We start from the raw sequence: 14474 nt of genomic DNA, 5'->3' as shown, positions 1-14474 counted from the left end.
CCAGCATGCCCACCAGGGGGCGATGATCAGCCCCTTTGAGGTGTTGCTCCGCTGCAATCTGAGCCATTCTAGCACCTGAAGCGGAGGCCATGGAGCCATCCTCAGCACCTGGGCCAGCTTTGCTCCCATGGAGCCTTGGCTGTGGGAGGCGAAGAGAGAGATAGAGAGAAAGGAGAGGGGAAAGGGTGGGGAAGCAAATGGGTGCTTCTCCTGTCTGACCTGGCCGGGAATCAAACCCGGGACTTTCACATGCCAGGCTGACATTCTACCGCTGAGCCAGTCAGCCAGGGCCAGATACTCTTTTTGAATCAATTTTGTCTCAATAGCTGTGCATTTTTTTTGTTTGTTTTTTTACTTTTTTTAAAATTAAATTTAATGCAGTGACATTGATAAATCAGGGTACATATGTTAAGAGAAAACATCTCTAGATTATTTTGACATTTGATTGTGCTGTATACCCCTCCCCCAAAGTTAAATTGTCTTCTGTCACCTTCTATCTGGTTTTCTTTGTGCCCCTCCCCTCCCCCAACCCCTCAATCCTTCTCCGCCCCATCCCCCTCCCCCCACCCCCCACCCCTGTTGCCATCACATTCTTGTTCATGTCTCTGAGTCTCATTTTTATGTCCCTTCTATGTATGGATTCATATAGTTCTTAGCTTTTTTTTTCTGATTTACTTATTTCACTCCATATAATGTTATCAAGGTCCATCCATGTTATTGTAAATAATCCGATGTCATCATTTCTTATGGCTGAGTAGTATTCCATAGTATATATGTACCAAAGCTTTTTAATCCACTAGTCCTCTGACGGACACTTGGGCTGTTTCCAGATCTTCACTATTGTGAACAATGCTGCCACAAACATGGGGGTTGCATTTCTCCTTTTGGAGCTATTCTATGGTGTCCTTGGGGTATATTCCTAAAAGTGGGATAGCTGGGTCAAAAGGCAGTTCGATTTTCAGTTTTTTGAGGAATCTCCATACTGTTTTCCACAGTGGCTGCACCAGTCTGAATTCCCACCAGCAGTGCAGGAGGGTTCCCTTTTCTCCACATCCTCGCCAGCACTTATTCTGTGTTGTTTTGTTGATGAGCGCCATTCTGACTGGTGTGAGGTGATATCTCATTGTGGTTTTAATTTGCATTTCTCTAATGATTAGTGATGTTGAGCATTTTTTCATATGCCTATTGGCCATCTGTATGTCCTCTTTGGAGAAGTGTCTATTCATCTCTTTTGCCCATTTTTGGATTGGATTGTTTGTCTTCCTGGTGTTGAGATTTACAAGTTCTTTATAAATTTTGGTTATTAACCCCTTATCAGACGTATGGTCAAATATGTTCTCCCATTGTGTAGTTTGTCTTTTTATTCTGTTCTTGTTGTCTTTAGCTGTGCAAAAGCTTTTTAGTTTGATATAGTCCCATTTGTTTATACTGTCTTTTATTTCACTTCCCCGTGGAGATAAATCAGCAAATATATTGCTCCGAGAGATGTCCGAGAGCTTACTGCCTATGTTTTCTTCTAAGATGCTTATGGTTTCACGGCCTACATTTAAGTCTTTTATCCATTTTGAGTTTATTTTTGTGAGTGGTGTAAGCTGGTGATCTAGTTTCATTTTTTTGCAGGTAGCTGTCCAATTTTCCCAACACCATTTGTTAAAGAGACTGTCTTTACACCATTGTATTTTCTTACCTCCTTTGTCAAATATCAGTTGTCCATAGAACTGTGGGTTTATTTCTGGGTTCTCTGTTCTGTTCCATTGATCTATATGCCTGTTCTTATGCCAGTATACCAGGCTGTTTTGAGTACAATGGCCTTGTAGTATAACTTGATATCAGGAAGTGTGATACCTCCCACTTTATTCTTCTTTTTTAAGATTGGTGAGGCTATGCGTGTTCTTTTTTGGTTCCATATAAATTTTTGGAATATGTGTTCTATATCTTTGAAGTATGTCATTGGTATTTTAATTGGTATTGCATTGAATTTATAGATTGCTTTGGGTAATATAGACATTTTAATGATGTTTATTCTTCCTAAACATGAGCACGGTATATGCTTCCACTTGTTTGTATCTTCCTTGATTTCTTTTATCAATGCTTTGTAATTTTCCGAGTACAAGTCTTTAGTCTCCTTGGTTAAGTTTACTCCTAGGTACTTTATTTTTTTGGTTGTAATTGTGAAAGGGATTGTTTCCTTAATTTCTCCTTCTGACTGTTCATTGTTGGTGCATAAAAATGCCTCTGATTTCTGAGTATTGATTTTATATCCTGCCACTTTGCTGAATTCATTTATCAGGTCCAGTAGTTTTTTGACTGAGACTTTAGGGTTTTCTATATATAATATCATATCATCTGCAAATAATGATAGTTTTACTTCTTCTTTTACAACTTGAATGCCTTTTATTTCTTCTTATTGTCTGATTGCTGTGGCTAGGACTTCCAGGACTATGTTAAATAAGAGTGGTGAAAGGGGGCACCCCTGCCTTGTTCCTGATCTTAAGGATATTGCTTTTAATTTTTGCCCATTGAGTATGATGTTGGCTGTGGGTTTCTCATAGATGGCTTTTATCATGTTGAGGTATGTTCTCTGTATTCCCACTTTGCTGAGAGTTTTGATCATGAATGGGTGCTGGATTTTATCAAATGCTTTTTCTGCATCTATTGAAATTATCATATGGTTTTTCTCCTTCTTTTTGTTTATGTGATGAATCACATTGATTGATTTACGAATATTGTACCATCCTTGCCTCCCCAGATAAATCCCACTTGATCATGGTGTATGATTTTTTCCATATACTGTTGGATCCGGTTTGCTAATATTTTGTTGAGGATTTTAGCATCTATATTCATCAGAGATATTGGTCTATAATTTTCTTTCTTTGTGTTGTCTTTGCCTGGTTTTGGAATCAGAATTATGCTCGCCTCATAAAAGGAGCTTGGAAGTCTTTCTTCCTCTTGAATTTTTTGAAATAGTTTGAGAAGGATAAGAGTTAGTTCTTCTTTGAATATTTGGTAGAATTCCATTGTGAAGCCATCGGGCCCCGAATTTTCTTTGTTGGGAGTTTTTTGATAACTGTTTCTATCTCATTTGGTGTAATCTGTCTGTTTAGGTTTTCTGACTCTTCCAGATTGATTTTTGGAAGATTGTATGTTTCAAAGAATTTGTCCATTTCATCTAGGTTGTCTAGTTTTTTGGCATACAGTTCTTCATAGTATTTTCTTACAATATTTTGTATTTCTGTTGTGTCAGTGGTTATTTCTCCTCTCTCATTTCTAATTTTATTTATTTGAGTCCTCTCTCTCTTTATCTTGGTGAGTCTAGTTAAAGGTTCATCAATCTTGTTTACCTTTTCAAAGAACCAGCTCCTAGTTTCATTGATCCTCTGTTTTGTTTCTTTAGCCTCTATGTCATTTATTTCTGCTCTGACCTTTATTATTTCCTTCCTTCTACTACATTTGGGATTTACTTGCTGTTCTTTTTCTAGTTCTTTTAGATGCAGGGTTAAGTTGTTTATTTGAGCTTTTTCTAGCTTCTGAAAGTGTGCTTGTAGTGCTATGAACTTCCCTCTCAGTACTGCTTTCACTGTGTCCCATAAATTTTGAGTTGTTGTATGCTCATTGTCATTCGTTTCTAGGAATTTTTTTATTTCTTCTTTGATCTCATTCTTAATCCATTCATCATTTAACAACCTGCTATTTAGTTTCCATGTGTTTGAGAATTTTGGAACTTTTCTATTGTGGTTCATTTCTAGTTTCATGCCGTTGTGATCAGAGAAAGTGTTTTATATGATTTCAGTCTTCTTAAATTTGTTGAGAGCACTTTTGTACCCTAACATGTGGTCTATCCTAGAGAATGTACCATGAGCACTTGAAAAGAATGTATATTCTGCTGCTTTAGGGTGAAAGGTTCTGAGGATATCTATTAAATCGAGTTGATCTAGTGTGTCCAATAAGTCTGCTGTTTCTTTGTTAATTTTCTTTCTTGAGGATCTATATAGTGATGTTAGTGGGGTATTGAAATCCCCTACTATTATAGTATTGCTGTTGATCTTGCCCTTTAAATCCATCAAAGTCTGCTTTATATATTTGGGTGCTCCTATATTAGGTGCATAGATATTTATAATAGTTATATCTTCCTGTTGGATTACTCCCTTTATCATTATGTAGTGGCCTTCTTTATCTCTTACTATATCCTTTGTTTTAAAGTCCAATTTGTCCGATATAAGTATTGCTACCCCAGCTGTTTTTTCATTTCCATTTCCATGAAATGTTTTTTTCCATCCTTTTACCTTCAATCTATGTGTATCTTTTGTTCTAAGGTGTGTCTCTTGTAGACAGCATATGTATGGGTCCTGTTTTCTTATCCACGCAGCTACTCTATGTCTTTTGATTGGATCATTTAATCTATTTACATTTAAGGTTATTATTGATATGTAGTTGTTTATTGCTATTTTCTTCTTTAAAAAATGTATTCCTTTTTTGCTATATTCTTTTCCCACTTTGATCTGTTTACAACAGGCCCCTTAACATTTCCTGCAGCATTGGTTTGGTTGTAATGAATTCCTTGAGTTGTTTTTTGTCTGAGAAGCTTTTTATTTCTTCTTCGATTTTAAACGATAGCCTCGCTGGATAAAGTAGTCTTGGTTGTAGGTTCTTGTTCTGCATTACTTTGAATATTTCTTGCCATTCCCTTCTGGCCTCAAGTGTTTCTGTTGAGAAGTCGAATGTCATCCTTATGGGGGCTCCTTTGTAGGTGATAACTTTTTTTTCTCTTGCAGCTTTTAATATTTTCTCTTTATCGCTTAGCTTTGGTATTTTAATTATGATGTGTCTTGGTGTAGGTTTCTTTGGGTTTCTCTTTAATGGAGTCCTCTGTGCTTCTTGGACTTGTGAGAGTTTCTCTTGCATTAATTTAGGGAAGTTTTCAGCTATGATATGATTGGACAAATTCTCTATTTCTTGTTCTTTTTCTTCAGGAACCCCTATGATGAGGATGTTATTTCTCTTCATGTTGTCACAGAGCTCTCTAAGAGTTTCCTCTGACTTTTGAGTCTCTTTTCTCTTTTCTTCTCTGCTTTCATGCCTTCATTCCAGTTGTCCTCCAACTCACTGATTCGATCCTCAGCTCTATCTATCCTGTTTTTAATTCCTTCCATTGTGGTCTTTATTTCTGATATTGTATTTGTCATCTCCGACTGATTCTTTTTTATACTTGCTATTTCTTTATTTAGGTGTTCATAATGACCATCCATTGTTGTTCTAAGATCCCTAAGCATCCTTACAATCATTATTTTGAACTCCGCATCTGGAAGTTTGATTATTTCCATATCACTCAGTTCATCTCCTGAAGGTGTCTCTTGTGGTTTCATTTGGATTGCACTTCTTTGTCTTCTCATTGTCTGTTTTTGGATGTTTTATTTGTAGGTTTGGTTGAGTCTAGGCTTGGTGTTGTCTGCCTCCAGTTTTCAGTTATGTTATTTCTAGGTCTTCTTGGGTTGGTATCAGCTGTTATCTGTAATCCACTTTCGGATTTGGGCAGCTTTGAAGTCTTGATTTGTTTGGTTTTTCTAACAGGTGATAGTCTTGTTAATGATCTCAGCAGGGGGCTTTGTTGAAACTGTATCCAGGAATGCGATGGGTGTAACCTGAGACTCTGAAGGCCTTTTTAGTCAACTAATCTCACTGGGGGCAGGGTGTTTTCTCAGCTTCAGTAGGGGGAGGTGTATCTCAGATCTCCATGGAGACCTGAGTTACTGCCCCTCCTCCCCACTTCTTGTTTTCAGCTGTGTCTTGTTGTGCTGATTGGAGCTGGATAGACGTCCAGAGATCTCTGATCTGGAAGCAATTCAGTACTGTTTTGTGGAAGGTTCAGTCCCTCCCCCAGCTATGGCCGCCTCCAGCAGGGATTAGTCAGCTTTTTTAGTTTGTTTCCTGCGTTCTTTAGCCCCTCACAGTCTGTCCCTCTCCCTGTCCTTTCCACTTGGGAGATAAGCTGGTCTTTTCAACACACCTCGCTCCCTGGTCACCAGGCAAGTGGCTGTGAGCAGTAGTTTCTGCTCTTTTCCCTTGTGTGAGATCCCCTCTGGGCTCTCAGCCTCACCCCCCTCTCTCTGTTCCTGTAAGCAGGGGAGATTCAGGCACTCCCTACTTTGTTGTGGCTTCTTCTTTGCTCCTAGGTTTTTGAGAGCTGTTCTTGCAGTTCAGAGTTGGTTTTTCATGCTGATTTTTCCTTAATTGATTTGTATTCCAGTTTGGTGGTGAGAGCTGGGTGTCTGTGTGTCCGCCTACTCTGCTGCCATCTTTTTTCCCGCTGTGCATTTTTTTTCAAGTGGGCTCGATAAAACATTTTCTCTTACATTAGTGTAAAATCTATTGTCAATTATTTTCTGAAGAGGTCTAAAGATTTGTTTGGAATTCATTTAAATTCAAGGTGGGGTTTGAGGAGGAGAAATCTGGCGTTGTGTCCTTGGTCTACTTTAACCCCTTATAACATACAGGGGACAAGGCCACCTCCACTCCTGAGAATTCTGTTTGTGTATGTTTGGGGAATGGAGGAGTGCCATGTGGACTGTCCGCTGGCCTTCGAAGGATCAGCTGACTTGTTCTCCCATTTTTAAAGAGCTCCAGACTTTCAACTTCTGTTCTCTTCAATATTCCTATTACTCTACTATGGGAGACTACAAGCTGACAGAGCCCTTGCAGTTTAGATTTGTGGGAGACAGAGGTGTGGGTAACTGGCAGTAAGCTGACAGGGTCCTTGCTGCACATCCTCCCACCTCACTTGCTTGATTAAGTTGCTAGAGGTAATCTGCATGCCCTTCCTCTCACACTTTGTTCGTTTAACTGTTGGTTTCAGTTATGCATGGTGGGAAGATTCCTGTTTATGCTTTAAGAGAATTCCTGTTTATGCCTTAAAGGATTCCTGTTTATGCCTTAGAGGATTCCTGTCTATGACTTAAAGGATTCCTGTTTATGCCTTAAGAGGATTCCTGTTTATGCCTCAGATATGTGACTTTGTATCAGAGACTTTCTTATTTTGCATATGACTCTGCACTATATAAAAAAGCAAACCTGAGGTGGCTTTGCTCTGGCTTGCCATCAGCTTGCAGAGACCTCCCAATCCCATACTTCTTTTCTCTGAGTTTATTTTTTCATTCCACACCATTCTCACTCAGAACCTGGACAAGTACAAGTCGCACTGGTCTATGGCACTCTATTATTTTTCTTTTTCCCCTTGGCAGAGACTAATGGAAACTGAAACATGATGATTTCCATCAAAAAAGGAATTAGTGAAACATTGCAAAACAGCCTTGCTATGGTATTGGTTATAAAGAACATGGTAAGCGGCCCTGGCCAATTGGCTCATTGGTAGAGTGTCACCTGGCATGTGGATATCCTGGGTTCTGTTCCTAGTCAGGGCACACCAGAGAGGCAACCATCTGCTTCTCCTCATCTCCTCCTTCCTTCTATCTCTATCTCTCTCTCTTCCCCTCCTGCAGCCATGGCTCAATTGGTTCAAGTACATTGGCCCTGGGTGCTAAGGATGGCTCCATGGAGCATCCATCTCAGGTGCTAGAAGTAGCTCAGTTGCGAGCATGGCCCCAGATGGACAGAACATCAGCCCCAGACAGGGCTTGCCAGGTGAATCCTGGTTGAGGTGCATGTGGGAGTCTGTCTCTCTATCTCCTCTCTTCTGACTTGGAAAAAGAAGAAGATAAAAAATTTATGGTAGGCTTCTAAGCACTAATGACTGTCAGCTAATGGTTGTTGGTGTCAGTTCAGTGTCAACAGGAATCCCCAATTTGGGGTGTGGTGAAGAAGAAAACTTTACAGAATTACTGTGAAAACAGTACTGATGTGGAACAGCTCAATTTGATGCAGCACCTCCCTGCTTGATACATCTTGTTTCAGGCCTAGCCTTTCAGTTCTAGCTGGGGAAACACAGTCTTCAGTCTTGAATGTGCAGTGCACTCTCATGGCTTATATAGATAGAAGACCCCACTCTTGGTTCCCGACTGGTCTGTCCTCATGCATATGAGAACACCAAATCCTCACAGTTTGACTGGTCCAATGGCTCTTTCCTGATTGGTCAGAATAAAGCCACTGATGGGTCACATCTCCACAGATCTGATTGGATGGGGAAACCCTCAATCTTATTGGTTGAAATAAGATTCTAGGAAACCTTTATAAGGGCTGGCTCAAATGGCAGAAACAGTGAAGGCAGTCAGCTCAGTGCAGCTTGCCTGAGAGGCCTGTGGCGGGGGGACAGCTGTGTTAGCTTTGCTCACTGGTTTCCTGGCTACAAGCACTTTGCATGATTAGTGTATGAGTACATGGCAGAAATCCATATGTGGATCTCTATGAAAAGCTATGGGTGCTTTCCTTCGGGGGAAATTCTCTTAGATTTCTATCCTGCCACTGTGAGGTGCAGTTCCCTGATTTTCTCAACTGCCACTGTGAGGGGCAATTTTTCTGATCCCTTGCCCTGCATTACAAAAAGCAGTTTTCCTTTGCTTACTTGCTCTCCCATCTCTGTGAGCCTCCAATAAACAGGTAATGGTCCGACACTTTCCAGCTCCATGGTTCCTATACTGTCTGCCTGAATCCAGCATGAACCTACCTGGCCTTGACCACACACATTACATCTGGTGTAGTGGGCAGGATTTGGATCATGTTGGTATGGAGCTGCCAACACTCTTGAAAGGTATACTAGAGGAGTGGCTGTTGTTTTCCAGCATATGGTTCCCTGTGGCTATACTGTTGGAGGCTGTGGTCTGGGTGTGTTTTACAGCCCTGTGAGGAGAAACTGAAAATTCTGTTTGAGAGGCTGCATGAAGTCAAAAGTTCCAAGATGAGATTCAGACTGTGTACCAACAATGGCATGAGCTAGAACAGTCACTGGAGAAAAAGTTGCAAATTTGAGAACTCCAGGTCACGGTACAGGCTGAGAACCAAGGATGGCTTGAACTGGAATGAGTGTTAGAGAAGGAGGCGACTGTTTTTGAGAGCTACAGTCTGAAACACAGACTTAACACCAACTCTGCCTGGAGTTGAAATGTTCGCTTGAGAAGGAAATATGGGTCCAAGAGCTGCAGTTTGTCTTAGAAGCCAAACACTGGCAGTGACAGTTGTTAGAGAAACAACTGCAAGTTCAAGGGCTCAGGTTTCAGCTTTAGGCTGAGAGAAGCCACAAGAGCCAAAGTGATCACTGAAGAAGAAGCTGCATTCATGCCAGCGGAGAGACTCTGAGCCAGCAGTAGCAGGTATTTCCAACTCCTCTTCTGGGAAGGAGGAGGTTAGAGCTGAAACTGCCATTGGCAGACTCAGAGCCCAGCTGGTGGTAACCCAGAAAGTAAAAACGCAGCAGCCAAGCAGCCTCAGGGGCAGGCACAACCCCCTCCACAAGTAGTTGAGCACTCTGTAGTCCAGCCCTACACCAAGTTGATGGAGTTAGGGGCAAAATTTAGGCAGAAACCCACCAAGTCCCTGGCAGCTTGGTGGCTGTGGTTGTGGGACACAGGGGGTGGATGGCATCACACTCTCCTGAACAGAAATGGAGAAATTAGCTGCTATTACCACACACTCCTCCTTGAGGAAACATCTTCAGAACTGCCATGACTACCCAAGACACCATACCCTATTAGAATGGGTGATGGCTGCCATTTGCGCAGTCTGGCAGAAGGCTGGAGACTTGCTGGGGGCAGTGAAAGTCATATACTGAGCTGCAGCAGGTCTTTTGGGAACTAGGTATGAAGAATGCTGCTTTCGATCTGAGGTCTCATGGGACAAGTAAGGAAGTATTTATGGCAGGGATGAGGGACCTTATTCTCTGCAGTGCCCTGTCATCCCTTTTTCAGTCACTAGTCACTATCTTGAGCCTCTATATGGGGAAGCCCATCAACATGGTTACACAGACAATGGCATATTTGGGGGAGGTAGAGGCAGCATGGAACCATAAATCTGTGTGGGCTGTGGCCCGTGCTGCCCCCACAACTAACAAGAGTAGTGGCCTGTCAAGGTTACCCTTTGCAGATGTGGGTAGATTTGATTGTACAGAACACAGATGTGGAAGATTTGATTGCAGCCAAGGGAGAAATTAGATTGCAAATCTAATTAAAGTTCTTTTGCTGCTTCAACCAGGGCAGAGGTTCCAGCCACTGAAATGAATGGCCCCAGAAACTATCAATAAAACAGTAAGTGCAGGCCCTGGCTGGTTGGCTCAGCGGTAGAGCATCGGCCTGGTGTGCGGGGGACCCGGGTTCGATTCCCAGCCAGGGCACATAGGAGAAGCGCCCATTTGCTTCTCCACCCCCCCTCCTTCCTCTCTGTCTCTCTCTTCCCCTCCCGCAGCCAAGGCTCCATTGGAGCAAAGATGGCCTGGGCGCTGGGGATGGCTCCTTGGCCTCTGCCCCAGGAGCTAGAGTGGCTCTGGTCGCGGCAGAGCGACGCCCCGGAGGGGCAGATCATGGCCCCCTGGTGGGCAGAGCGTCGCCCCTGGTGGGCGTGCCGGGTGGATCCCGGTCGGGCGCATGCGGGAGTCTGTCTGACTGTCTCTCCCCATTTCCAGCTTCAGAAAACAAAACAAAACAAAACAAAAAAACAGTTAGTGCAGTTGGCACGGTTGCAAGATTATATGATGGAGACAGCTGAAGGAGTGGAGGACCCCCAAGACCTGTTGTTCCAGTTTGAATAGGGAGAAGGCCAAGGGACCCATCTAACAGGTATGAGAGGGGACCAGAGGCCCAACATGGAATTATCAATCCACTGGTCCTCTTCTAATGTACAGTGGGTGTTGGCCTTGGTGAATACATGTGCACAATGTTCCCTCCTCTATGGGAACCCAGAGCAGTTTGCTGGGACCCTGGTGGCCACTGATGGTTATGGAGGCCAAACTGTTCAAGTGAAGCTAATAACTATTCCATTGGGGACAAAACGACTGCCTCCTAAACCATACAAGGTACATGTATCTACTATCCCTGAGTATATTTTGGAGATAGATGTCTTACGAGGACTGTAGTTGAAAATCACAGGCAGTTTCATCTGTGGGTCCAGATCATGAAGGCAGTGCTGCGGCGACACACAGAACATCCTCCCCTGCAATTACCCTTTCCCTGGTGCATGACTAGCACAAAGCAGTGCTACCTGCCAGGCAGTTATGAAGAAACCACAGGGATGATCCTCAAACTAGAAAAGGTAGGGGTCATCTGGCAGGTACACAGCCCTTACAACTTCTTGGTATGATCTGCGTGCAAGCTAGACGGAACCTGGCAAATGACAGTAGATTAAAGAGAACTTAATAAAGTTGTTCCCCCTTTGCACATTGCTGATCCCTCAATAGTAAAACTGATGATTCAGCTGAGCCATGAGTTGGGGACATACCACTTTGTGGCAGATTTGGCTAATGCCTTTTTCTCTGTTGACATAGCTGCAGAGTCAAGACCAATTTTCCTTCACTTGGGAAGGGAAGCAATGGACTTTTACAGTATTACCATAGGGCTATTTGCATAGCCCCACCTTGTATCATGGGCTGGTGGCTGCTGATCTGGCTAAATAGAAACAACCAGAAGCTGTTCATATGTACTATTATATTGATGATATCATGCTACTAAACAGTGACTCTCTTCCAAAATTGGAGCAAGCAGTCCCTACCTGCTGTCCCATTGGAAAGCATGTGGCTGGGTGGTCAAGAAGGGCAAATTACAAGGACCTGGGTTATCTGTAAAGTTCTTGAGAGTTGTTTGGTTGGGTAAGATGGAAGTTATCCCTGATGCAGTTATAGATAAGATCCAGGTATTCCCCATGCCAAATCTAGTTTTGTGTACCTCTTTTATTGTTCTTATTTAAGTATTATATGCATGAAATGATAAACTACCTTTTGCTATATTGTTTTTTCATACTTAAAATAGTTTTTAGGGCAGAGAACTGGTTGTTAAATTATTTTCATAACATTTTTTTTTTATTAAGTGAGAGGCAGGGAGGCAGGCAGATAGACTCCCACATGCGCCCCAGCCGGGATCCACCCTGCAAGCCCCCTACTGGGGACACTCTGCCCATCTGGGGCCACTACTTCATTGCTTGGTCAACCGAGCTACTTTATACCTAAGGTGAGGCCATGGAGCCATCCTCAATGCTCAGAGCCAACCTGCTCGAACTATTTGAGCCATGGCTGTGGGAGCAGAAGACAGAGAAAGAGAAAAGGGAAGGGAAGTGGTGGAGAAGCAAATGGTTGCTTCTGCTTTGTGCCCTGACCAGGAATTAAACCGGGGGGCCTTCCATACACCAGGCCAACTCTACCACTGAGCCAATCAGCCAGGGCCCCGCTGTCAAAGAATTTGAATGCCACAATTGGCTTTAACTATACAGGGTTGGGCAAAAGTAGTTTTACAGTTTTGAGTACATGAAACAGTTTATTTTTGTATTATTATTTATTATATTATTTTCCATACAACTGTAAACCTACTTTTTCCCAACCCCTTATAGAGCATACCAGTCACACTACAGCTTGGAAAGTCCTAAACTGGAAAACCCTTCAGCTATTTGAAAAGCCGTGTTAAATTGAAAAAATATAGGTGGTGTGGCACAGACAAATATTGGTTACCAGCATCTGTTTGTTAAGTCTGGTTGACATGGCAACCACAGAGTATTGTCATGTAAGATAGGGACTGGAGCTAGGATCCTGCTGTTGTGACTTCTAACCTTGACGGGAGATAAAAGCCAAGTGTGAGGAGACTCTGGACCCAGTTCTGGGCTGACTGGACTTCTTCACCAAGCTGGTAGTTGACAGAAGAAGCCCCAGAGGAAATAAAAGGTACCTAGAGTCCCCATCTGATTTACCATAAAGGGTGTCCTTTCTTAGTAGCAAAACTGTGTCCATTTCAGTAAACTGTTGCCAACCTATGTAAGTTCTGTTGCACCTCTAACTCAGGGGCATTTTAGTGTCCTAATTTGTCAGAGTAATATATTTAAGTATATTTGAATACAAAAAAAGTTAGAATATATGCTAAATTAATGAAAGATTACTTCGCAGGAATGAGATTATAAAAGCTAAACTTTCTACTTTATATATATCTGTATTATTTACATATTTTTAAAAAATTACTTATATGTCTTACTTTTATAACTGGAGGAAAAAAAGTAAAGACATTCAAATGGGAAAATACAGGCTAATAATGTTAATAACTGAGGAGGCCAAAGCTGATGTACCTTCTCCCGCAATCCTCACGAACTTTTTAGTGAACAGGAATGGTTTTCCCACTACAAAAATTTGTTTTAAGAAATACAACTCCCCAGAGCCTAATTTACCTCTTCAAATAAAACTGAATGCACAAATCCTTCAACGTTGCATGGGAAAAGTACTAGTTTATTTCTAAATTAGATGACTACATAGTTGGGGCAATTTATCATTTAAGCAAAAACTTTTGGTACGAAAAACCAGTGTCTACTACCTGGTAGTCACAGTTCTCACGGGTTTCTCGCTTCCTCATTTGACTTTTTTTTTTTTTTTTTTTTAACTTTTTAAAAAAATATCAAAGATGGTTTCACCCGTTTACTGTTCTCCGGGAAGGAAGAAACCCCGGGGTCTACCACCTACCCCGTCTCACGTGACGCTGGGACAGGGGCCGCCATTTTAGGCATAGCCTCATAGAGGAACTACGCCTCCCAGAATCCCTGCGATTGCGTCGTGCTGGCACTTTAACCGCCCGGTCTTAGAGATGAGCCTGTAGCCGGGCGCCATCTTTGACGCTGGCAGTCTTGGATTTCTGCTGGTGTTTCTGCTGTGAGGACGGCGGAGGGCAGCGGCTAAGAAAGAAGAAAGACGTGGCAGCAAGCAGGAGTCGCGAATAGTGTCCTCAGTTCGGTAAAGTTTCTGTTCTCCGGTAACTAAACCCGTTTTTTGATTCCCGGGTGGCTTGGGGCTGGGGAGGTTGGGGAGAGGGCGAGGGGAGTGGCCGCGGCCTCCCCTCGCCCCTGGGTCGCGGCCTAGCCCGGGAAGTCATAGCGGGTCCTTCGACCCCGCCGTAACGACAGCCATCCCCCTCCCCCGTCCGCTGCCCTCACCAGCCGGGCGGGGAGCCCCGGCCTCCCGCTGTTGCCATCCCCCCCAGCCCACCTAACCCCACCCCCACGGCGCCTGCTCCCTTCCCCGCCGACCTTCCTCCCTTCCCCCACATCCGGTGTTGGCGAAACTAGGAACCCAGAGCAGCCCCAGAAAGCCGACTTGCTCCTGGACTCCTGGAGCAGGAATTGATACTACATTGCTTTCTTCGGGGCCATAGTTTCCCTAGTTTGGCGGACCTCCACTGCTTAAATTAACCTCAGTGCCGGGAGCTGAATTTACCTACTCTCATTCCTCTCCAGGGTCCCAGTACTTTGGAGGTTTTCTCAAACTCCACATACAGAAATCCACCGACCTTATTCCGGTATCCTACACTCCTTCCCTACCTTAATTATACTCCCATCCCCAGCCCTCAGCATCGGAG

This window comes from Saccopteryx leptura, chromosome 2, assembly GCF_036850995.1.
Source record: "Saccopteryx leptura isolate mSacLep1 chromosome 2, mSacLep1_pri_phased_curated, whole genome shotgun sequence".
NCBI classification, from domain to species: Eukaryota; Metazoa; Chordata; class Mammalia; order Chiroptera; family Emballonuridae; genus Saccopteryx; species Saccopteryx leptura.
The sequence above is the reverse complement of the archived record's forward strand: the minus strand, read 5'-3'. Positions refer to the sequence as shown.